General features: G+C 40.5%; 3 non-coding genes across 3 annotated transcripts; all 3 read right to left on the bottom strand.

The window, feature by feature from the left end:
* Positions 1-9,971: 9,971 nt before the first annotated feature.
* trnas-uga lies at positions 9,972-10,054 on the bottom strand. Its single transcript has one exon. It is a non-coding gene; the product is annotated as a tRNA-Ser (tRNA).
* Positions 10,055-13,622: 3,568 nt separating this feature from the next.
* trnas-aga lies at positions 13,623-13,705 on the bottom strand. Its single transcript has one exon. It is a non-coding gene; the product is annotated as a tRNA-Ser (tRNA).
* Positions 13,706-15,273: 1,568 nt separating this feature from the next.
* Positions 15,274-15,347, bottom strand: trnan-guu. The gene has a single exon. It is a non-coding gene; the product is annotated as a tRNA-Asn (tRNA).
* Positions 15,348-27,283: the final 11,936 nt, after the last annotated feature.

Genomic DNA, 27,283 nt, shown 5'->3' with positions numbered 1-27,283 from the left:
AATATTACGTTCAACTGTGAGCAAAAACACGTTTTACTATAACAATTTTCTAGTCTTTCGTTACATTTGAGTTGATTCGAAGCAGCGGACTGTTCATCAAACAAAAACATTGTCAGTCACTCGAGCTTTGTAGAACCTGAGCCAGTGTATATATCAGGCCATGTTTTATGTGTTCTCTTCATTGATATCGAGAGCAAATTGTCACAACTGGAAACTGATGCGCAGTGAGATCGATAACGTGAGGTCAGGAGATTACAAACAAGTGTTCTCCTTCAGGGTAATAGTCAACGTAATCTCCTGTGCTTTGGTGCACCATATTCTGTGGAGGAACGCAATATCAGTATAAAATTATAAATCGTGACAAAAATTTCCAAAAGCGACACTGCAGCATAAGTTTCTCACAACACAAGTGGAGACGCCGGGGATTGAATGCGGGACATCATACATGCGAATCATATGCTCTACCTCTGAGCTACATCCCCACATAATTCACAGTTTTGGCACTTCACGACAGAAGGCTCTTAGAAGGCGACTACACGTGGTTCTGTGTGATTGGAAAACAAAAGAGATATGAAGCAAGATTTCAAGTTGTAATTTTGAAATGTCTAGATTATTTTCTGATAAGTGATTTAGTTTCCTTAATTTTTGATGAATTATTGGGATGAAGCATCATCACTATTCACGCAAGATCCTTGTGAGGGCGACAGCAACAACAACAAAAACGTACATTTATATAGAACCCCTCTCGCAGGGCAATGTCACAGACAGCACATCTCACTGCTGTGGCGAGGCCAGTAAATTGGCCGAACCACTTTTTGGGAGCAGCTCAGGAGGCTCAACAGAATAGCAACCATTGCTCCTGTGTTATTTCCCCATTTCACTTTAGTTTATCAGTCTAGCCAGGCTAGCAATAGTCAGGGATTGCCATACTGTTTATATACCAATAATGATACCGTGTTCATAATGTCGTCAATAAGAAAATCACATTGCCATGACTATTTAATCTTAACGAATGTAACTTATTTTCCCGTTATCATCCACATAGACATGTTCACTTCGACATTGGTACTTGGATTTTGCACGGCAGAGACACGCATGACTATGGTTTCCACTATGGGGCTGACACATCACTGCTCAAATTTGCTAATATTGAACAATCAAAATGAAGTGAAATGAGAAAAAAGAAAAAAAAGGAATGAAGCGCCCAACCCGTTACACTGATATCAAAACAATAACAACAACTAAATTACATTGAAAGAGCCCCGTTTACGTCGAAAGGACGTGGCAAAGCAGTCAGTTGTCGTGGCCCGAGCATGGGAGAGGGGTGATGTAGGGTTGAGGGAAGGCAGAGATGTGGGAGGGTGACTAAAGGCACGGTCGAAGAGATGGGTCTTGAGCCCGGCCTTGAAGAAGGCAAGGGAGGAAAAACGAGGCGAAGGGACTGGTTGGGCGGGTCGAGCGGTAGGCACAGGGAAGGCCGCAGCCCGATTTGCGGAGAGAACGGGCAGGTTGGGAGGCAGTCAGCAGGTCACTGAGGTAGGAGGTGGCAAGGCCATGGATGGCCTTAAAGGTGAGGAGGATGATCTAGACCGTCTGGGGGATGGAGAGGCAGTGGGTGGGAGTGATCGGGTCACGGAGCCTGCTGAGTGAGAGTACACGAGCTGCAGAGTTTCGGATTATCTGTAGCGTGTGAAGGGATAAGTTGGGAAGGCTGATGAGGAGGGAATTCCCGCAATTGACCCTTCATGTGACCGATGCGTGGATGAGAGTTTCGGCAGCCTCTGGGGTGAGGGAATGGAGCAGTCCGGCAATTTTGCGGAGGCGGTCGGTCGTAGGTAGTGCCAGTCATGGCGCGGATTTGGGGGAGTGAGGACAGAAAAGAGTCCAAGAAAAGCCCAGAAAAGTGTTCCACTAATCGAGTCACAACCGTCTTTGTAAGCAGAGGCGAATTAAGCAAGGAAACTGGTCCTAATTTCGCTCAGCCCGAGAACCCTGGTCGTCCAGGTTGCGAGGCGAATGCTCTTACCACTGAGATACATTGACACAAGAACCTTTCCAATATCTATCTATTCTACTACTCCTTCGATCACCCTCCTATCCTTACCATCCCTGCCATCCACCCTTCCTGAATCCAACCCGTAGCTTATCTCAAAATGTCTAAAATTGCAGCGCCTTGAGACTTCCTCCTGAAGCGAAATGCACTAAACAAATGTAATGTATTATTATTGCAAGCGTTATTGTGTCGCGGGTTAGCGTTCAATATTTTTTTCTATAACTGTTGACTGTTAAACTCTCATAAATGAATCGAGTCTTTCACATTGAAATTGCGTGCATTGTTTTATCCATAATTTTACAACAAAATACAATTTTACCTTATAGTGAGGCAGAAGAAGCCCACATGGTAAGGCCGTATTATTCTCTTCCCTCAATTCGCTTGTGTTGCTGAATAATTACCTCCCCATATGGTTTTGAGAATATCTCCCACAAATTACACAGTTAATTTGCTTTACAATATATTCTGTGAAGCGTTTTGAGACATCTTAAAGACCCGTTTGGCACTCCATCAAATGGAAGGGTTATTATTATAATTTGTTGTTTTTGATTAAACTCCTGGTTAGCAGCCGATCAGTCGGTGTAGCATAACATTCATAAGGTGTTCGGTTCAGTGCCTTTTTGATAGCAATTCCTTAACGTGTGTGTTAGTCTCTCTATAAATGGAAGCTCTTATTTTTGTTGAAAGCAAAACGAAAATATTGAACTGAAGAACTCATTTAAAGCAACAGATTATTTCGTGGCACATTTCTGACATTATTGCCTCGAGAAATATCTCGCTTGTGTGTTCAATCTCCACCTCGAGCAAATGTTTTGCATTACGTTTACTTTGCGAACTGTTTCACAGATTTCTTAAATATTACCTGACAATAACCGCTCAAAGAGTAATATCATTGAAATGATCCAGTCACATTTATTTCGATTTAGCAAAAAACACATGCGCTGCATTTGAATCAATTTGCATTAACCTGAAAAAAAACCTGCAGCCATTATTCGATAAGGACAGTCTTGTGGAATATGAAGCAACATGAGACTCATGTTATATGAGATCAAATGTTGACAAATTCTCAAAAACTAACCAACACATTGGCTATAACCGTACGACTTTCTTATTTGTAGAGTAATTTCTGCCGCACATTATGACTCTAATTAATTGCCGCTTAGCTGACACCCGAGTCAGTGATGAAATAGCACTTATTGATCTTTTGCCTTCGCGGTTCCATAAGGATATTGAGAATTTCATCTGTTGAGATTGTAGGTGTCTTCACACGTGGCTCATGGGTCTCGGTTTGTGATTGTTTCTTTGGGGATAGCAATTGAATGAAAGTCTCCGATTCATATATCAGATGACTCCACATTTTCACCAAGTTTTGTCTACCTTTGGTCGACAACATATATAGTCATTTCAGTATACAATACTGTACAGCGTTTTGAGACGTCACAATGAAATGATATAGCGCTCTATCAAATGCAAAAATTATTATTATTATGGATGTATTTTAATTGAATAAACGGTGAAGCATAGATCAGTTGAATAAATAGACAGCACACTAAGGTAAGAGAACTGTTGCAGAGATCCAAAATTGAGAGAAAATCTAAGAATTCTCAACAATCTATCAGATAAAGGGGATCGATTTTATGTTGTCAAATTGATTGACTGCGGCCTATTTTTCGTCATGAGTTCTTTGTTCCTGAGTACTTTCGTCATGAGTACTTTCTTCATGAGTTCATCTGTTTGATAGGGTAACCAAAAATGCAGACATGTATGTTAACAGCTCTCAAACTCTTAATAAGACTGCAATAGAAATATTTCTGCAAGACAGTTCTCTGCAATTCCAGAAATTCTGTCTCTGTCTCTCATGGCGGATGACAGATTCAGCTGCTGTATTTGAAAACATTAGTATAGAATACAATGAATGTAGTGAAAAACATTAGAACAGAATAGAATGTTCAACACTTCTGAGCAATCTTAATTTTTATTACCTGGGAATGGAACTACAGAGAGTTTGCGCGAATTTCCTGGAAGCTCAAACGAATATGATGGGGTGGGGAGAAAGAGCGGTGTGTTTAGGAGTCAACGAATTTCGGCTGAGCGAAGTGAACATACCTGGTGGTCAGGATGAATGAGATTACAGAGATAGTGAGGGACAACACAGTTGAGGAACGTTAACGAGAGAACTAGGATCATGAACTCAATACACTTGGGCTTCATGAACCAATGCAGCCGAGAAACGACGGATGCTGTTTGCAACGCCCGACAGAAGAGTCGAAGGGAATATGCCTTCAAGTTTGGATGAACGTGTTTTCAGAGATCTGGTGGTACAAAACAGTGGAAGGGGTTTAATTAGAGAATAAGTATATTGAACTCAATCGACTGAGACATAGGGAGCCAATGCAGCCCAGTTAGGATGGGGTGTTTTTTGCTGAGCCTGACACGGCAGCAGAGTTGTGGATATGGGCTGCACAGCCCTGAGACACAAACCAAATGCAATGCTGATTCACACAAGACCTTTTTTCTGATCAGGTACGTTTCCCCGCAGCATTTACATTATTGGGCCACTTTGCGTACCAAGTGTAAGGGAAATTTTGCTGCTTTTTTCAATTCCTCCCTGAATTTAGCCTGCGTCACAGCATAAATGAACGTGTTTGTGCAGCTTCCGAGAAGCTGCAGCATGCAACCGCTTTCATACAGAACATAGACTGGATCATTGTACCCAGAGTAAGAGAAATAGTTTGCAATTTGTCTATATATGTAAAATACAATGTACGTCATCCACAAAAGGATGAAACTCCCAGATATAGCGAAGAGAATAACGATGGATTTTTTTCTATTGACAATCTCTGGGTCATTAGCATTTTCATTGCTGTTTTGGCCGAGAACACACCTGCGGACTCTGTTTGCCGCTAAAATGTGTCTGATGGTCAGGATATTTAGTAGAAAAATGAGAACAAAGGAAGCAAAAGGGGTTAATAAAGTGCAAGTCCAGGAATAAACTCCCCAGGCCCATGAACTATAATAACTTTCTTTTGTCTTGCAAAACCACGGTAAATTGTCAATTATATACCAAGGTTGATAAATAAAATACCAGGGTATGTTTCTGAAATAGCTCAGAGTACAGACTATTCCTATCACCACAGCCGCTGTTTTCTCATTACAATATTTTGTTTTGAACTTAGGGTAACAAATAGCTATAAAGCGATCAAAGGTGAAGGCCACTGTTAGCCACACAGAGCAGTCAGTTGCTGCACAGAGCAGACTGGTTCCCAGCGAACATACTGGAGTGAGATCCAGGAAGCAAATTGGGTAATAAAGATAATTCATTCGAGTGAATATCACGTCATTGACAATAACCAGTAGATCGGCTGCTGACATGGACACCAGGTAACGAGTGATGCATCTGGAGAGACGACACTTTCCCCGCGATAGGATCGCAATCGCAGCTACGTTAACTGTAAGAAAGATACAAGTTGATTGTCGCCCAGTTCGCAAGAAAAACACGGAGCTAAAACAAATGTATCATCAAGTCATTGTAAATCATCCAACAAGTTTGAATTCTGAGATAATCTGGTCTTTTTTTTACATGCACCACTGTTGCTTCAGATACATAAGCTATTAAATATTATCAACCTTATATCTCTCACCTAGAAACAAAATGCCCGTTAGCACTACAGGAATCAAAAGAATCAAAATATAATATGATAAACATTATTCCTGTTTGTCTTTAGCTTCAGTTAAAACTGTAGTCAGGCTTTGAACTCACGAGAGAAAGGTCGTTGGCCTGAAACACTGACTCACTTTCCCCTTTCCATAGGTGTGGCCTGACCTGCTGAGCGTCCTCAGCGGCTTCTGGTATTATTTCAGATTTCCACCACCGGCAGTACGTGGCCTTTTGAACTCTTGCTCTGGGTTCGCTTTGCAATTTGTTGCTGAGGAAATGTTGTGTGTTCGAAAATCGGTCCTTCAGATAAAACTTAAACTCGAAAAAAAACTCGTGCCTTTTCAGTGAACGTTTAAGGAAACTGGAAAGTTGCAATTTGACTGATGCCATCGCCTACAAAATACAGTCTGACTACAACTTTCAGTAAATCCACTAAACATTTCTCTTGTTGTGTAAGTCAAATCAATTAATTTTTATATTAGTAATGAGAACTGCATGTGAAATTGATGCATGCAGTAACGGAGTAGATGCAGAGAAACTACATTATGTCAGTTTTAATCTTTGAACGTGTATCAGATAATTAGAATTTCACGTACTCTCATTTGAGTTGCCACAAGTAATGAAGCACGATTGAATTTTAAATAATGAAATTTATAGTATTCCACTATAAAACATATTGTGGCGCATTGTCTGTAATACCTATCAATGGCAGAGCCCTATCTAATCGGATTTTTCTGTATAATGCAATCATGAATCTTCAACAAAATGATGGAAGCACTTAATTTCACATAAATAAAACATACACCGTGCATGACTTGATCCTGGATAATATTAGAATAATATATATTTCGTAGGAAAAGCGGCTTCAAGCGGAATGAGTTGTTTAAGGCAGAACACGTTCCTGAGAGGCGATGCAAACTCAATGGCCCGAATGGTCTCCGTCCACGGAGTAAATTTATGTTATAGTATGAAAGCAACTACGGAGGAAATATTGCGTATGTGTCTACATGTTTATATTCAAGAGCGTTTTTGATATTCTAATTTTCCAAATTGTTGAATTCATTTTTTACTTAAAAGCCGATTTTCGGTAAGTTATTTATGATATCACAAAATATAGTTAGTACATTTCACAGGATATTCCGTGAAGCATTTTGAGTCGTCTTGGATACATAAAAAGCGCTGTATCAAATGCAAGGATATGCACAGTATATAATATAAATATTATATATTATTGGACATCTGTTTACGAATTCAAAACATCGGTGGTCCTCTGAAATGCTAATAGAATAAAATAAATAAAGGAAACCAGGTAGAAAATCATCCGCGCCATATATGACCACAACTCATACATCAAAATAGTTTCACGACATTTTTAGACTCGTAGGAAACACGATTTTAATTTTTATTTATATAGACATACCTGGAACACCAATAACGGCGAGTAAAGGATAATATATGTACATTATTTGAAATATCGTATCTGTTTGATACATCTTTTCTGAAAAGCTGTGATATCTCTTCATGTTGAAACGCACAGCCTGGACTGAATCGGAGACATTGGATAATGTTTTATTTATACGGTAAAAGCGAGAAGTCCCAACAGGCTGATCATCCAGAAGTGCACTAAGATTATTTCCAGTAAATTTACAACTGCTCTCCTTGGATAAGGGTGTGAACCAGTCAACTGGGAGCTGAGCTGTATCCACGGTTGTTGCTCGGCAACGGAATTATGAAATCGAGTCAATCCTGTGTTATAATAGTGGATGACATTTTCCAGAGACAGTCGTGTCCACAGAACCCCACGGCTCAGTGCTTGGTAGACCTTCCAGAATGGCTCATCGGCAGGAAATAGAAGGTTTGTTCAGTAACTGCAATCACTGATGCTTCCTTACTCGGTTCCTGTTAGACATAATACTCCAATGCATATACTTCTCCCAGCGGAAAGCTTGTGTGGCATTGCCTGCAATCCCTCGCACTGCGGTTCAAGCTGGTAAAGGGCAGATTTTGCACTAATGCACACTGAAGGGACATGCACATTGGTTCTTCTAAAACTGCACCGAAATGAACCGCGGTCACATCGCTATCCACATGAGTGTCCTAACCACAACGCTGGAGGACATTAATAAGAAAATAAGGAACTAGTTAATATCAGGAAATCTAGCAATCTGCAAATTGAATACGAATATACTTGGAATATAACAACAAAACAAAGTTTTTTTTAATTATCTATGCAACTGGGAAGGTGAATAACACAACTCAGTGTGTCTTGAAAAAACAGCTTGTGAATAAAAAATCAACATCCAGCAGAAAGTAGCTATATTACGAATTTTAAACATGCCAGGAAATTCAACATCCATTTTTTTATTTTGGTCCGGCCGGCTGTCTGTCACATGTGGAATCCATCCACTTCCTTAAAAGTATAAAACCAAGATGAGACTTCCATGTCTCCCTTCTGCACTTGGAAATGCCATAGGTAGATTGATGGAATGGAATGCACATTCTCCCCCTGGAGGGACGAACCCTGCCAATCCAATTCTGGAAAGTATTAAGCGCAGGTGATCCCAGCGTGTGTGTTGGGGTAATGCTGGAATCTAACCATCTAACACCACATATTTTGCCATTGATAATGAACTGCGGCAGCTTTCCCATTGTTTGTGCAACTAAGGCCACACTAACCATAAGGCATTTGGCTTATTAACTGGAAATGTACTAAAGACCGTCACAGAGGCCTTGCTCGATACAGACATTGCATTTCCAGGCATGTCTCATTGGAGCCACTTCAGCTCCAAGTGGACACCATCCGCCCCCCCCCCCCCCCCCCGCAGCGCACCGCCCCCGCCCCACCTCCCCAATAGAATACTGATTAGTTGGTCGTTAGGTAACCGACAAGCACGGGTTTGAACGCTGACTCGGTTGATGATAGGTGCAAGGATCCGCCTGCGAGATTCTCGGTGCGCAACGTGTCTCAGCTCGATATGGTTGCCATCAGCTTCCTAGCTGTCCAAAACTTGCTCACATGGTCATTCACATTGATCTATGGTTCCACGATTTGGAGGTCGGTTTAATCAAACCGTAACTGACCACTCTATCCTCTCGGTAGACCAATCATGATGGACCTGCGAATGTATGGTAATGAACTCGGTCTTCAGGTAAGGCCTTCCAGCAGCTGTCTCTCCAATCCTCAGAGATTCCTAAATCGTATTCTGTCGGACATCAGACTTCAGCGTGGTGAGAGGAATTCTGCAGGACAGCTGATGACGTGACAGCCATCAAGATGTTCTCGTGTTACAAGTAAAATCTCAACAGCAACTGCTTAATCCCGGTTCTCATGGGAGGAGCTTGTGCAAACATTTCCCCTTGAATGAACACCGAGTAATCAGCAATATGTATATACAGTATTTATAACACGAATATAGCTTGGGAGTTAGCGTTGCTGCTGACATTATTTCCGGTAAGCTTAAAGTGTAATTGTAACAAGTCTTAAACTCAGCCGAGTGAATGACAACCCAAATTTCCAATGCCTTTCACAAGTAGCAATAAAGAATGAATAAATAAATAAAAAGAATGGAATCAAGAGCAGTCCCGAAAAAGAAGGGACTCAGACGGGTTGGTGTAGGGTATTGTTGCTACTGAAAAAGACACGGGAACAGACCTTGAAATTCATGATGTGCGAGAACGTCCGAAACAGAATCGATTTGGTTCCCATATATGGCCACACAATAGATACAATTTTTTTGCTCCACACGCCGCTGTTACCTTGTTGTAAGTAGGAACATAGTTGGTAGTTGATTCGGAGCATGATTTTCTTTGTTTGGACATTTATTTTTGTTCAAATAGTTGATAAATAAATATTAGTTTGTCGTATCCCACAAACGTTTGGTATGAGAAGAATAAAGATGGTCGAGTGGCCGATATGTCAAGATACGATCTTTCTATTGGCGCACGAGATAGTTATGATCTCAGTGGAAACAATCTAATATTAATATAGAAAATTGACGTAAGAAACTTATAGTAAAACTTGCATGATATAAAGGATCATAATGTTATTGAGAAATCGCAAAGAGCTACACAGAATATACTGCGAATACTCCACTGTCGAGTGATTTCTTACGTCCTCCAAAAGTAAAACAAACTACAAGAATGTAATTTCTGTTCTTTTATATATTCATATATCCTTTGTATAGTATTCCGTGTTGGCAAGGCCAGAATGATTATGAAGGATTGATTGTGATATCTGCATTTCACGAAATTGTATCTAAAAACTGCAAGCAGGATTCGAACCTGCGATGGGAGTTCCCCATTGCATTTCAATTCCAACGCCATAACCACTCGGCCATCGTAGCTCCGGCTAAAAAAAGCACTTGAAAAAACCCTATATTTTAATTAATAACACTGCACAAAATGGCAGACGGAGAAGGAATTCTGAATCAAAGCACTGATGACCTTCGTAGACCTTGGAGTACGCAGTCTATATATTCATGTAGCTCCTGTAACTCAGTGGTGACAGCACTCACCTTGCAAGCGGGACACCTGAGTTCAATTCCAGGCAGTGCAAAACTTTGGGCAAATTTCCCTACTACACATGCCTAATAATAATTCCTCCAAAGCAAAGCAATAATACATTGGTCATTTTCAATCCACGACTGTTTGTGGGACTTTGCTGTGCACAATTGGCTGCCGAGTTTAGCCCACAAATATACAGCCAATTCACTTTAGAGTATATTCTACGAAGCGTTTTGAGACGTCGAGAAGACGTGAAAAGCGGTATGTCATATGCAAGGATTATTATTATTATTATTAATATTATTATTATTATATCACGTGTTTAGGTCTTCGCTCCTGCCACATAGTAACCCCCGGCTCCTGCCACATGGTAACCCCCGGCTCCTTTATTGTATGCAGTGACCTGCGGCTAGTGGAGTGAAAAAGGGGAGAGAGAGAGAATGAGCTTGAGAGTGAGAGACAGAGCGAGAGAGAGTGTATGGGGGGAGAGATAGAGAGAGAGAGAGATAGAGAGCATATGAGAATGTAAGTGGTGAGAGAGAGGGGGCGAGATTAATTTCGCAGAATGAGGGGAGAGGGAATGATATAACTATCAGAAGAGAAGGAGAGACAGTGATTTTGACAGAGTATGCCTGTGTGATTGTGAGAGCGAGAGAAAAAGAGAAAGCGTGGCAGAGAGGCAGTGGGGTGTCATCAAGGATCAGGTCTGCATCCAAAACTCACAAGGCGTGTTAATGAATGGGGGAATCGGAGGATAAGGAGCGAGTGGTCAAGTCTTGTATATTGAGGTGGCGGCAGGAACCAAACTGCTGGACAAAGATGACAGTCATCTGGATGTTGAATGATATGTAAGGATGTGGCAACGGCGCCGTGGATGAGGGGCTAAAGCCCTGTCCCGTAAACAGGAGATCCTGCGTTCAACTCCCAGCTGTGCCTTCCTGATTTCCCGAACACCAGAAATGTTGTTTATTGCTGCCATGATTGTCACAGCGTGATACACATTATCATTCTAGTCGTAACAAATAAAACTACAGGTTTATTGTGTCTAGGAAATAATGCATCCCATCATGGCTGTTAATTCATGAAAAATCTTTCGTTTAATATGTTAGTGCCTGGAACAAATTGAAACTGATATCGGAGACACGACAATTGTCATCAGTGTCCTATTGATGAATCTATCAGTCTTTGTACTAAAATTGGCCGATTGTTAATTTAACTACCATTTGTTATTTAGACTCCGGTTTGGATTATTGTGGGTTTTACAGACTCTCTCGCTCTGTGAACCGGTTTGACGCATTCAGGTGAGCTGTACGAATGCAAAATTGTTGCTATTATTATCTATAAGCGGAACTTCCCTATTGCTTTATGCACAAGGGCATTTGGCTGTTTTAAGTCTGAGAAGCAACCGCCAGCAGTGAGCTTCTGATCAGTGAAGAGTTGCAACAAGCTGTGAGAGGATGTCTCTAGTGAAGGAAGAAAATGGTCAAAGGATTTCAATTTGACATTTATTGACAGGAATGTTATGCTTCTACAATATTATCACTGAGCAGTGTTCAGGTGGCGGAGGGAATGTAGCTATTGGCAGATGCTTTAAATGCTCAACAAGAGGTGTCTGGTACGGATCCAACGAATTGTAATAATAATAATCCTAGCATTTGATATAGCGCTTTTCACGTCGGGTGGACGTCCCAAAGCGCTTCACAGAACACACTGTAAATGAATTGACTGTATATTTGTGGGCGAACGCGGCAGCCAATTGCGCACAGCAATGTCCCACAAACAGTCGTAGAATGAAAAGGATCAATTTAATTATTATTTTTGGTTTTGGAGGGATTATTAGGGCTCTGTGTGGAGTAAGGAAACTTGCCCAAGGTTTGGCCCTCTGCCTGGAATTGAACTCAGGTCTCTCACTTGCAAAGCGAGTGCTCTCACCACTGAGTCACAGGACTCCACAATCCCATCAGTTGGGACAATTTGCAAAGAAAACTTTTTGTGACTGCGGTTATATTTTTACTTGGCAAACATGTGACTCGAGAAAACATTTTCTTCCAATATTTCAAAAGAGAAAAAAAAACTACGTTTAATAAACGAAATTTGTGAGCACAATTGGCAACTAATGAAGAAAATGGCGTTATTAGCAACACAGAACAGCAACACGGCTGTTGTAAGCAATTCCCCAGAGCTGATTTTACAGGCAGCAACACATATGTCAAAGAGAACACGAATTACTAGTTTACAGTATAAAAACATCATAAGAAATACGTGCCTCCGGATTTTTGCCAAAAGATCACAGCACGACTCGAACCTGCAATCTTCTGATTGCCTGCAAGTTCACCGAAGTCAGTCGCCTTATCCATTAAGCCACGTGGTCTACGTTATGCAGAGAAACGTTAGTACGAACTGAAATACTACTTCCATTCTCTGTTTTTATTATTTGGTCATCTCGTTTTCTGCTACGGTCAAGAAAAACGGAAATCTACAATGAAACACAAGTATTTTCAATTTGCGATTGCAACATCTTCGCATCTTTTTCTGTATCCCATACAATAATTTGCAATTATGTCCCTCCAGCCACGTACATTTCTGCCAAATCAGGGAAGTGTAAGAAGCTATATTCACAGAAAATTGATGGCAGGAGAGAGTCTTGATTTTTTCCTCCAATGCCAGTCAGTGTTTACCCAGTGATGCTCGCAATATAAATGCAAGTGGGTGTAAGCAGCAAATGTGAGGACAGTGTTTAATCACTGCATTTCCAATGTCAACATTTAATTTTATTAATTGGAAGATTCCTCTTTTTTTTAACCAATTACAGGCTGTTTTTATATTTCCTGCTTCACAACCCAGCCTGTTTTGTGAAATAATCTGTCGACCTCGTAGCGTAACAGAGGCTGGTGTTCAAAATCAAGTCGAAGTCAATGGATTGATTCACGTTAATACGAAAAACAATGGAGTGTACTGTCTCATCCATTCAATTCATGGTTTTACTAAAGAAAAGCAACGTCATATCGCAGCTGTGTTTTCTCACTTTAAAATAAAATGGGTGAAAGTATTTTGAAAACAATTACACGTTTATATTTCGGTCATGTTTTGAACAGTCAATAGAGCTCATCTCTTCTCAACCTCTTTCAGAATCGTCTCCTAATTAAATTTTTGAGTTGCATCGGAAATAAACAATCAAAATGATTCAGAGCATGAATTGTTATAATTTGTGGAAAAGTTTTCCCGTCAACGAGTCCCATTTGATATACTGCTCATAATTTTATGAAGGAAGACTTTCAGTGAGGTCAACTTTGCTTTAGGCGAGTCTCCACCACACCTCTTCCACAGGTTATCACAATTCACAGTTATTATAAATGTGGAAAAATTCCTGCAAACAGTGGCACAATTATAGTAACAGGGAGCAATATACGTAGTCGGCAGGATTCGAACCTGCGCGGGAAGTTTCCCAATGGATTTCTAGTCCATCGCCTTAACCACTCGGCCACGACTACTGACAAACTAATAGAAAACTAATTTGGAGAAAATCGTGTCAGCTCCCTCTTCCTTTATTAATATTTCCTTGATTAAAATTGTCATTTGATTTGATTCCTTGCATTTCGTAAAGTGGGATAGCACGTTATCACATTGTCGAGACAACTCCAAGACTTTGATAAGATTTTTTTATTAAGTGACATATGTTGTGAAAATGTATTTCTGCAGAACCTCTGAACCAATTTGCCCACAACAAATAGCCGTGACTTGAATGACTAATGTTATCGAGGCAATTTTTGGCCACAACATTTTAAATAAACTTGCTTCACTTAAACGCCCACTACATGGTGTATTTATTTGTAAGGGTTGAGGTTTTAGCCAGTGATCATCAAGCAGTTTGGACGTCACACTCTGCAGTCCGCAATCCTTTTCTAGATGCACAACCTGGTCCAAATCGTCCCTGGAATTAGATAAAGAGTCTGTGTTCCCCGGTAAACTATGCTCATTCCCTTCCAAACTCAGGAATTCTCATGTCAGGATGCTTAGAAGTCTCCAACTTGCAATAATCATGATGAAGCGTTTCTGACGCCAGCCTGATAACGAGACTATTGCATTGTAGGTCATCTGTTACAATATTTATCTTTCAAAAAATTTGATTCATAAATATTATTATATTGTACGGTTGAAGAGGGTGAGTGAAGAATTGTGATGGCCGAATGGCTGAGATGTTGAACTCAAACCTCAATTGTTTTATAAGTGAATGAAATTGTTATGACCGCAGTTGAAGTTATCTCTTATTATTTCCGGCGAATAGAACTGACTAATTGGGTTTGACTTTTTTTATAGATAACGTATGTTCTGTAAAGCACTTGAAGACGTCTCGAAGATAAGATAAAACGCTCCACCAAAGCACTATTATTATCATCATTACTGTTGATTAAATGCAAACGGGTTAATTTAAATTTCAGATTAATTGTACACTCAATTACTTTAGAACATTTCAAAAGTATGTTAAAAGTAAAATCGATGCCGATTGCCGTGACTCGAATTCGAACCGAGTTTGCGGCGGTCACAACGCAGAGTACTAAGCACTAGACGATCACGGCTGTACACCTCCCTCCACATGCAGTGCAATTGCTCACAAGTATAAACAACGATTTGCAATGATGCTTTTTTAGAATTAACGTGTCATTCGCTGCTGCTCTGGAAGTGTATTCACTGATTCCTGTAACACAGAATGTTTTATATTTAAACGAGGAGCATAATTGAGACAACTGACATTTATTGAGAAAATGTTCATCCGACGTTTAAGACCAATTATCATCTCTTGGATAGTGTGATCAGCAATGACTGGTCACACCATATTTGCACGTCAAGTATCAATAAGAGTGGATTGGATTTGTGATATTTGCTTTGAATCGATTCTTGCCTGAATATGTTACCTAACTAGTTGGTGAGCTCCGGCCTCTCAGCGTATCGAAGGCTCAGGTTGTGGATTGTTTGAGTGGAGCGTAACTGATGGTGTTTATGATATTATTTAATGTGCGAAGAAAAGTTGATGAATAATATGTTTCTTCCAGAAGAGGACCGTCCCTGGGTGGGCTCGAACCACCAACCTTTCGGTTAACAGCCGAACGCGCTAACCCATTGCGCCACAGAGACTTCTATACACCACCGTTTTGCAAGAAAAGTACAGCCAAAATGACATAATTGTTGTCACGGGCAAACCCTGGATTGAGAAGAAATGACAATACCTGTAAATTAGTTATTCAAAAAGTGAAATATTAATACAAATAGATGGAGGCACTGACCACTGTGTGATGTGGGATTGTTTGCCCATCAACTCCTTGTTCTCCCACAACTGACATCCAAATAAAATACAAATGCTTTTAAAACTTGATTTGGATCAACTCAGCAACCAATTTTGGAAGAACGTTTTTCGGAGAATAGTTTGAAATGCCGTCAGAAATATAAGAGTTACGTGATAGCACATTATGTTATTCATCCTGAGCTGGAATGATTTATAAAGACATATAGCGAAATTGAATTTGTTGATCGGTGCTGGTGTGTGGTTTTCGAAATATTCCAAAACGTTTCTCATTTGGTTCATTGCTGAGCGGGAACTGCTTTGACTTTTTCTTGGTTGTCGGAAGTTATTTACCACTTGACAATGAAAGGAATTGCTGGAGCTGTGGAAGTGAAGCTAATTTATGATGGAATCAAACTGATCGAACAGCCATTGATAATACCAAAGTCTCAGGGCATTGCCACTTGCACAGAAAAGGTTGGCCGCTGGTTAATCATTGGGAGATGGAATCATCTTGGTACCTTCTGCACACAACTGATTTTGTTCAGAAAACACATCCGACGCGGTCGATATAAAGGATGAACAAGATCAGGAGCATTTGATAGCAGTGAGTTTCAAACCCACGTCCCCAAACAGACAGGAAATTAAATCCAGCGCCTCAGACCGTTCGGACACTCTTTCCTATGTTTGCCCTTGTCTGCAAAACACATGAAACAACATAGCTCACCACCTTTGTTAAAATTTTGTTTGCTGCTATATCGGAAGCCCGGGTTCATACTCAGACAATCTATTGAAATATGTAGAGTAAAACAGCACAACATTTAGCGATTTTATTTAAAAATTCAAGCATTATTAGATTGATATTCAACGAAGCTCTTTGGGGATTTTCTTTTAATTGATTGCCCTCCTGCACCACTTTGCAAATAAATTGTCAGAAATTAAACTTTTTGATAGGATCAGGTGCCATTGGTTTGAAAATCTTGCAAAGCACCAGTCGCTTCCTTCCCGGCTGCAAGACCTTGAGTTCTTCTTATTTCCTATTTAGCGATTATAAACCATATCCCTATGTACATTCGGAAGATTCAATTTAATTTCAGGTGATATATCGCATCGCTGAATTTCAGCAATTTTGTGAAAGATCTGAAAGATAGCTGGAACAATATTTCAGTTTTATTCATTTCTCAACAATAATAAGTTTAAAGAAGTTTCCTTAGTGTAGTGGTTATCACGTTCGCCTCACACGCGAAAGGTTCCAGGTTCGAAACCTGGCGGGAACATTTATTTAATTTTTATGATAAAAAAATTATTCTCGAATATTAACGAACACACAATCTTTGAACTGAAGTGGTTGGAGCAGATAACATACCGACACTATGAAAAGAATGGCCATTTTGTAAAGCTGGAAACCAACATAGATTTCAGGCAACAAAGAAACGTAAAACGTTGTTTCAGCTGATGAACTGAATTCCGTGGTTGCAGCGGTTTTGAAGCACATGATGTCACATAAACACGTGAAGAATCGGTTTCGGTCTGATCTGAACTTCTCGAGTCATTGCAGAATATAATCTATTAAAGTTATATGAGTAACATGATGACGCCACCTATTGCGCTCAACATAAAAAACACTTTAGAGTGCGGCAATCACAGTCACATGTGGATAATTTGTTTTCATTCAACAGCAATAACACGCAATTCACACAAGACAATACATTGTGGAAGGCTTAGACCTAAAACCCAAGGAAGGGCATATTACAGATGCCGTTAGGAGATGAGGGCGATTAGTTTGATTGAAGACACATAGAGAGTGATTGAGTTGGAGTAACAGAGGTAATTGAGTTGGAGTTTCCAGAGACTAATGTGTTGTGACTGAAGGTCAAAGCGTTAGTGACATTTAAAGGTCGGGCTCAAACAGAAGATCAGAGTTAGCTGAGGACAGGAGGTGGGCAGAGACATACAAGGAAGCTCAGCGATAGCTGAATGCATTGTGTCACCAGGCTGCTCATTTAACTTGGAAAGAAGAAATTGGTATAGTTTTAAATAAAAAATACGATATTAATCCCATGATTAATGTCATATTTTTGAAATAGTAGAAAAGTAAATTAAACACTTGTACCTGCTCATTTCCACCTCCCCCCTCCACACGGTCTCCCCCCAAAACTAATAATTGGATAACTGTCTGTATATAACAGGCATAACAGGCCTGGTCTCCGTATAACAGACCTGGTCTCCGTATAACAGAGCTGGTCTCTGTAAAAGAGGCATGGTCTCTGTATCACAGGCCTGTTCTCTGTATAACAGATCTGGTCTCTGTATCACAGGCCTGGTCTCTCTATAACAGACTGCTCTCTGTATAACATGCCTGGACTTTGTATAACAGGCGTAGTCTCTCTATAACAGGCCTGTTCTCTGTATAACAGATCTGGTCTCTGTATCACAGGCCTGGTCTCTGTATAACAGGCCTGGTCTCTGTATAACAGGCCTGGTCTCTGTATAACAGGCCTGGTCTCTGTATAGCAGGCCTGGTCTCTGTATAACAGGCCTGGTCTCTGTATCACAGGCCTGGTCTCTGTATAACAGGCCTGGTATCTGTATAACAGACCTGGTCTCTGTATAACAGGCCTGGTCTCTGTATAACAGGCCTGGTCTCTGTATAACAGGCCTGGTCTCTGTATAACAGGCCTGGTCTCTGTATAGCAGGCCTGGTCTCTGTATAACAGGCCTGGTCTCTGTATTACAGGCCTTGTCTCTGTATAACAGGCCTGGTATCTGTATAACAGGCCTGGTCTCCGTATAACATTCTTGATCTCTATAACATTCTTGGTCTGTCCATAACAGGCCTCGTTTTGTACAACAAGACTGTTCGCTTCATAGCTGGCCTCGTCTCTTTATAACAGGCCTCACCTCTGAATATCTGTGGGTAATATTCACGATTGATTAGATGTGGGTATAGGAGGGAAAGAATGTGAATAGTGAACAGTGAATAAGCTTTGAACAAGGCTGGAATTTCGCTTAGTAATTCATTGGCTATAAAAACTAATAATTTGGTTGTGATTGGCCACAACTTTTTGTTGTTGGTTAACAGTGGCTCCTCCACTTTTGAGCAGTTAGGAATAACTGCTTTTAAAAATACTAAGAATTTTTGAGAGCATATATTGGCCTTGAAATAATATGATGACGCAATTGTTCAGTTAGATGTAACGGGCCTGGATCTGAAGGATTATGTTTGTTGCATTGACTGGAGCTGGGGTTGGAAGTCACCCGGGGTTGGAAGGGGAATGGGAAGCCTAGAGAATGAGAACCAGAAGTCGTTTCTAGAATGCAGAGTTCCTGAAGAATGTATAGGCTTATCCTGTGCCTTTGTTTCTCTGTGACACGATAACTTTGTAACTTCCGTTGTTTCTATTCAACGTTAGAAAACATAACTTCAAAATATGTGCACAGTAACCAATGCAGATTCTAAGCCATTTGCACAATTGCTGTTCAGAGACTAGCAATACCAATCGCCCAAAGTGCAAACATCCAAAAATACCTGCAATAGAAGTGTGAAATTTTGTGAAAAGATTCCGTATGTCCAGGACTGTGAATGTGACAATTGAACCCCGGTCTCCCGCGTGACAGGCGGGGATACTAACCACTATACTAACGAGGATTCACACTGATTCCACTCACACAAGGCACAAAGTACACAAAGCACTCTTATGAGAGTAACCCGATTGCTAATAACAAAGGCAGTATATTTCTAAACAAGAAGTGTCGCGAGTGTATCGTCTGTGCTTAACTGAGTAACAAGAATGAGCCTGAATAAGATTTTCCCCATCCTCATCACCCAACCACATCACAGCCTATTTTTCCATAATCAACTTTTCATCATTTAAGGCTGATGCCGGTGATACTCTAAATCGCAAATGGAAAGCCTAGACATTCCCGGAAAGGAAAGACATGTTGCAATGCCTTCAAAGAGATGGAAACCATAAGGAACATAGAGCAGGTTCACACTTTTAGTGGGACCACATTAGTCTTTTCTCATGTCTTATCTCTGCAGGGCCCAATGTGCAGTATTGGCTTTGCCGATGATTTAGCCCATGTTCGATATTCTCGGTTATTTTTTGTGGATTTATCCAAACAGGAAGTTCTGATATATATTCCTTGACACAAACACACACACAACGGACACATATTGACACACAGATATACACAAAGCTGATACACACACACAAACAAACATAAACACAAACACACACACACACAGAAACGTACAAACGTACACACACACATACACACACACAAGAACACAGAGCCACTCACACACATACAAATTCACGATCGGCCACACAAAGTAATACCAGGAATAGGCAGCAGATGGCGCTACCTTACACAGAGCAGATCTGTGTCCGTGACAGGACTGTAATGGTGACACGACTGGATTTTAATGGTGATTTGACTGGACTGTAATGGTAACGTTACTGGACTGTAATGGTGACAGGCCAGGAATGTAATGCTGACATGACTGGGCTGCAATGGTGACATAACTGAACTGTAGGGGTGACATGAATGAACTCTAATGGTGACATGACTGGACTGTTATGGTGTCATGACTGGACTGTAACGGTGACATGACTGGACTGTAATAGTGATATGATGACTGGACTGAGATGGACAGGGAACGGCAGCGCTTTACACTGTCAACTCCAGTGTGACGTCAGTCACTGTGAGCAGCTTCAGTCCCTGTAACTTCAGGGGCACTCGTGGCTGATAGTCAGGAACATGGGGTTCAGGGCAGAGGGAAGAGAGGCCATTCTGCACCTGCGTGGACCTGGGCTGTCCTCATAGTAAAGGACTGTTACACATCTGTACTCTACAGCATTGTTGATAGAGATTAGAGACACAAGTAAACCACAGCAAATCTATAGTGCGCAAAACTGAGGCCTTCCTTATTGGCTCGCGTGAGAGCCTCCGCATCTCAGGCGCTGACAGAATCAGCATCCAAGGCTGCACTCTGCACCTCTCAAAGCCAGTCAGGAACCTCGGCGTTCTGTTCGACCCTGAGCTGTCCTTTCTTCCTCATATCCGCGCCACAACAGGCACCGCCTTCCATCATCCCCGGAATATTGTCAGACTACGGCCCTACCTCACCCCTCACGCGGCTGAAACTCTGGTCCACGCCTTTATCACCTCAAGGCTGGACTATGGGAACTGTCTCCTCGTCGGCCTTCCTGGCCCTCCCTCCACACTGCAGGTCATTCAGAACTCTTGTACTGTCCCGCCCAAAGCTTCGTGCCCACATCACTCCCACCCTCGCTCGCCTCCACTGGCTGTTGATTTAAAAGCATTAACAAAATAAAACGTTGTACTTTTGTCAGAAAGGTACAGGATAATTGTTGTTACCAATCCACTGTCTTAATACAATACTAAATGCTCAGTTCCACCCAACCTGTATGCACACCAGAGCATCTGAAAAAGTGCATATTTGATACTTGATCACTTATATTAGGCCTCTTCTCGCGATCAGTGACGCACTAACGCATTGATGCAAATGGTTAGAATATTTAGTTAATTTGGTTTAATATTGTTCTCACATGGCCTTTGGTATTTGTTACAATTAAAACGGAACTTTTTTTTGTAATTTTCACTCTTCACCGTGGGATGCATTAACATTCAACACGAACTACTCTAACAAAAACTACTCAGCAGTGATGCTAATCACCATATCGTTATATCCGGTAGCCTGACAAATTTAAATGGATTTGCACTATTCGCCAAAATATCTTTGGCCTACAGTTGTCGGTATAGGCAAGCAGTTGAACTCATACTTCAAGTGAAGTTCAATGTTCTCTGAATAACAAGCATGGTCTCTGTATTCCAGCTATTATAATACTATTCCTTGGATTTGATATAGGGCATTATCACATCTTCGGACATCACAAAATGCTTCACAGAAGACTGTATCTATTTGGAAATTTAATTTAATAAAGAAACATGTTTCTACTATTGTGGTTAACCTGTCCAGAAATTTCGTTTATTTTGAGTAATAAAGAGTTAACTTGAGAGTTCCCCAGCCCTGTTGTCTTGTCTATTTATGAGAATTTTATGATCAGACAAGGAAGCCAGTCTCCTGATCTGCAATACCTTGGATTGCCACAGAGGGAGCAGATATTTCTTTATTTCAATGTGAAAGATTATTTGTAAAACAACAAGGGAGAAACTCTTTGTGCAAATTAGTTTAACTGATCCGAAATATGAAATCATTTTCATTTCGTCCAGATGAATTAATGCAGATACTTAAATTAGAAATTATGAGGCACACCGCTGAATTTGCTGATTGAAGAGCATTAACAAAATAAAGTATTTGTACTTTTGTTAGAAAGGGATAGGAAAGTTGTGCTTACCACTATCTCAAAACAATTCTTATCGACCACATTTGGTGAGCCCGAGGCCTGTTATCTAATTTTTCGATCGTGTGAACAGAGTTAAGTTTTCTTCTCGTGAATTCTGTGAAATGTAAGCTAATTAGGTGAAAGCAGTTAGAATACAAGCAACATTTGCCACTCTAAATATTCTCTTTATTCTCTTTATTTCCTCAAAATATTCCAATCCACAATGGTGTTGCAAATACAATAATAAAACGCATTTCATGAGAAATTGAATCTTGTAATACCACATGGATTGCGATAACTATTTGGAGAAAGTACACGTTAATTTTATGGGTTACATTGATTAAATAATCAAAATAATAGACACAAAAACGTCGTGGCACACAAAGGCTGATATGAAATATGTCGTGGTTCAAGTAACTCAGACATATATGGGAAATGTGTTGATGTTCAGACTGCATCATATATATAGACAGATAATTGGCAGGAAGCAAGAAAATAATGATTCCAACTGCCAATTGAGACTTCATGTGGAATATTGTGTGTAGCTGTGGTCTCATTATCTAAGAAGGGATGTATTCGCCTTAGAGCGGGTGCAACGTAGGTTCATGAGCTTGGTTACTGGGATTAGGGAGTAAATAATAAGGTTCCAATTTCAAACTGAGACTTCACGTGGAATATTGTTGCAATTATATGAATTATAAAAATAATCCCTCAAGAAAGTAAAACAACAATAAACTGTTCACTTCAATCCATGACTGTTTGTGGTACACTGCTGTGCACAAATTCACTGCCGTATTTCGCCCACAAGTGTATAGTCAAGTCACTTTTCAGTAAATTCTGTGAAGCAGGTTTAGCCGTCTGGAAGACGTGAAAAGCGCTGCAACAAATGCAAGAATTATTATCATTATTATAATATTGTGTGCGGTTTTGGTCTCCTTATCTTAGAAAGGATATACTCGCCTTAGAAGGGGAGCAAATTATGTTCATTAGCTTGGTTACTGGGACGAGGGAGTTGATCTACGAGGAGCGGATGAGTAGAAAAGGTCTATATTTTCTAGAACATAGAAAAATTAGAGTTGATCTTATCGTAGCCTATAAGATTATCAAGGATCTTGACAGGGTAGCTATTGTGAGACTGTTTCCCCAGGTTGCAGTATCTAAAATTGATAGTCACAGGACTGAAGGTCAGCCCTTGAGATCTGAGTTCAGAAAATATTGTTTTCAATCAGAGGGTAGTGAATTCCTGCAAAGAAGGCGGTGGATGCTCAGCCTCTGAACATATTCAAGACTGGGATAGATAGATTTTTAAAAAAACTAAAGGGATCAAGGGATTATAGGCATAAGAGGCAAAAATTGAATTAAGTCAATGGATCAGACTTTATCGAATCAAATGGCGGGGCAGGTTCGAGGTGCCGAGTGGCCTACTCCTGCTCCTATTTCTTATCTTCTTACATTCTTAACTTTGTTTAACCCGTTTTAAAATGTCCTTTACTACTATGTTAATTAGCTATATACATGAAAACTGACCAAAACTGGATCTGCTTCTGTATGAAGGATTTTCGCATATCACATATTACATCTAGATTTTCTGAGTTCCTGGATTGGAATTCTTTGTGAAAGGTACATTTAACATCAAACAAACTTTTGTTGGATTAATTTTACAACTGAGTACTAGCTTGGAATGGATATTTCGAAAACTGATTGCAAGGAGATGTGGAAAAAGTATAATCGCAAGTTAGATAGAAATGTAATTTTTTTTAAAAAAATGAATCGGTTTGACTTCAGATGGTATAAAAGCTGAAACTATGCGATATTTGCTGAATTTAGTTCAGGCAGCGATATAACGTATTGATAGTTTATAATGCCCCGAAGCTGGGAAAGCTGTTTTATCTACCATCCATTGTGTGCCAGAGTGGGCAGAGAGATAAATGTGTGTTGATATATAAAACAACAACAAGAATGATAAACTACACTTGTGTAGTGGCTCTGTATCCCTCATACCGACTGTTCCACTATTGGTGGAAGCACTTTCAGCAACTACCCTACGCAACTCTGTAACAAAGTCCGTCTATTCCTTCTGTGATCTAATTCCTCTTGTACATCATAACATAGGATAATATATTGCATTGTTTCCCAATGACGGAGCCTGAAGAGGAACATGGTTAGGGCCTACGTGACGACAAGTTAGACGGAATATGGAGCCTGAATGTCGGTTCTACATACGTGGAGAGAGGAGCTAAATGGAGGGATAGGGAGAGGTGGGGAGTTGCAAAAGATAGGCGGGGAAGGTGATGGAGAAGATGGTGGAATAAATATCAGTTGGTGGGGATAAAAATTGTTTCTGATGCTTAACCCAGGCCCGTTTGTCTGTTCAGGTGAAGTTTGGAGATTCCAGGGTGATATTCGAAATAAACATTGAGGTACATCCGGTGTTCTGTCCAACAATCCATCTAATGGTGCTCAGAATTGTTTGTGGGTCATGGCTGGGACATAGGTGACTTTCATTTGCGTGGTAACCTGAGCTGAGTGGGAGGATCATTGTTCCCAATGACTGGTGTTTGCCTCCAAATGCTGGCTTCTCTGACACAAGCAATACATATTCCATATGCTCCTGGGATGCAAGCATGGCATCCCTCAAGCGAGTGCGTTAATAGACAATCGGTTGTTTAATATTGCCCCTTTCGTATCTCAAAGGCATCACAAACCGATGCATAACAATTGCTGTAAACTGTGGTGACAGAGTATGTTGAAGCAAAACTGTCATTCAATAGCAGAAAGAAAAATGTTTCTTTGCTGTTGGTGTGTGTCAGGCACAAGCTTGACAGTCATCAGGGAAATTATATATTGTATCAAATTTGTTTAACATAATTTCACTTTTGATATAAGAACTAACTGTGCGGTGTGTCTGTATAGATATCAGTGAGTGATATTAATTACAGAGTAGGAGCAGCTTGTGACTCTGTTTCAATGTATTCTTCATATAACTTCATGGATTTATCAAGCTTGTTTCCCTGCATGAGACCCTCCAATCCTATCTTTACTCAATGTTCCATCCTAGTTTCGCTCTTACCTATTCCAGCATTACGTTTTGGGCATCTGAAATGGCCTCTTCTTCTGTTCCCAGAAATGCACAAGCGGTGCTCTTCAGAAATGAATCCTGGGGCCTTTACTCTTCACTATCTAAAAATTCCCACTGATCAACATAATTCACAGTCACGAGGTTCATCTCCACAAGCTCAAGACACACAACTGCTTCTGTCATCTCCTACCTTGAACCCAGTGCTGTTCTGACCGACAGATCATCAGCCATCAAGTGGTACAAGACCTGGCAGTTTTGTTCACATGAATGTTTACCTTATAGAAATTGCTATTGTACAATTCATTTTGCTTATGCCTAAACAGGTCTGGTCTCTTTTTGAAAAACAGAGCGAGCTCTCTGTATAACAGGCCAGCTATCTCTGTTTTTGTTTCAGATTCCAGCATTTGCAGCATATTGTATTTTGTTCTGGTCTCTGTAATACTTGTCTGATCCATGTATAACAGGCAAGGTCTCTGATAATAGGCCTATTCTTTGCATTCCTGGCCTGGTCACTCTATAACAGGCCTCTGATGATAGGTCTGGTATCTGTAAACAAGTCTGGTTAGTGTAAAGCTGGCTTGTTCTGGGCTTGGTCTCTACAGACACGCCTGGTCTCTGTATAACTTGCCTGATCCATGTATAACACTTCTAGTGTCTGCATAACAAGCCTGTTCCCTGTATAACAGGCCTGGTCTCTGTGTAGCAATTCTGTTACCTGTGTAATAAGCCTGTACATGTTGACTGACCACTGCTTAACAGGCCTGGTCTCTGTATAACAGACCTGGTCTCTGTGTAACAGGCCTGGTCTCTATATATCTTGCCTGGTCACTGTTTAGCAGCCCTGGTCTCTGTATATAATGCTTGGGTTCTTTATAGTAGGCCTAATTTCTGCACTACAGTCCTGGTTGCTGTATAAGAGCCCCAGTTTCTAAAATAGGTCTGTTCTCTGTATAGTAGATCTGTTATGTATAACATGCATGGTCACTGTTTATCATGCCTCTTTGTGTATAACAGACCTGGTCTCTCTATAACAGGCCTCCTCTATACACAACAGGCCTAGTCCCTGTATAAAAAGTCTGGTCTCTGTACAGCAGGTCTGTTATCAGTATAACAGGCCTGGACTCTTACAACAGGCCTTGTCTCCTTATTACAGGCCTGGTCTCATTACAATAGGCCTTGTCTCTATGCATCGAGCCTTCTCTCTGTATTACAAGCCTGGTATCTGCATAACAGTCCTGGTCGGTGTATAACAGGCCTGGTCTCCATTTATCAAGCTTGGTGTCTGTGTAACAGGCCTCTTCTAGCTATACTAATAATAACCGTTGCATTTGATTCAGTACTGTATCACGTCTTCTCATGACATCTCAAATTGCTTAACATTTACTGCAAAATGAATTGATGGCATGTTATTTGGGGGAAATGCGGCACCAATTTCGTACAGCAGCATCCTTCAAAAAGTTGTGGATTGAGTGGCCACATTGTTATTTTAAATAAAATATCTTGAAGGTACAATTAGCCCCAAACACCAGCATAACTCAAAAAAATTTCAGATGCACACACACACAGCGGTATAACATGCACATGGAGCTGTTTGATATTCACAAAGAGTTAGTCAGAAAGGAAAATAGATTATCGGTTTCCGATTTCTGCACAGAATCATAGACTCACTGAAATTATTGGAAATCAATATTCTTACAAATCACAGACAACAAAATCAATCTACAGTTCCTTACTTGTAGCAGATACACTGGCACTATTATAAGTAAACTCACCTGCAAGTGTACAATACAATTCTCACCATTGTAACACAGTATCTCGCATATCTGCCGACAATGTTGAAAGCATCTGTACAACTTATTATACCGAGTGAAGTTGTTTCAACGATACATGATTTAAATTTTTGTCTTAGCAAATTTGATAAATAAAGTCTGGTATATCCGTCATCTGTGAATAGGTTTGAACTGTGGCGTGTTTAACTGATGGGATGTGTTAAAGGGAAACCATGAATCCTTGAAAAATCCTGCATGTGATGGGTAATGGAAATTTCCAATAGACAATTTGTTCCAGCCTGACTCGGTGGTATCAATCTCGCCTTTGAGTCAGCAGTTTGTTGGTTCAAGTCCCATATTGGTACATGGTTCACATTGTCGGAACTAAATTTCCAATGCAATGATGGATCTGTGTTACATTGTCGGAGTGGCCGTCCTTTGGATTAACCGTTCAACTGAGATCTGACTGTTTGTTAAGCTGGAAATTAAAGATCCCATGGCACTAAACTATTCCCAATGTGAGGCATCAACCCAGAACACACTGAATCAAAAACAAACCGGAGTGCTGC

Source organism: Callorhinchus milii, unplaced genomic scaffold (genome assembly GCF_018977255.1).
Source record: "Callorhinchus milii isolate IMCB2004 unplaced genomic scaffold, IMCB_Cmil_1.0 Scaffold40, whole genome shotgun sequence".
Taxonomy (NCBI): Eukaryota; Metazoa; Chordata; class Chondrichthyes; order Chimaeriformes; family Callorhinchidae; genus Callorhinchus; species Callorhinchus milii.
The sequence above is the reverse complement of the archived record's forward strand: the minus strand, read 5'-3'. Positions and strand labels throughout refer to the sequence as shown.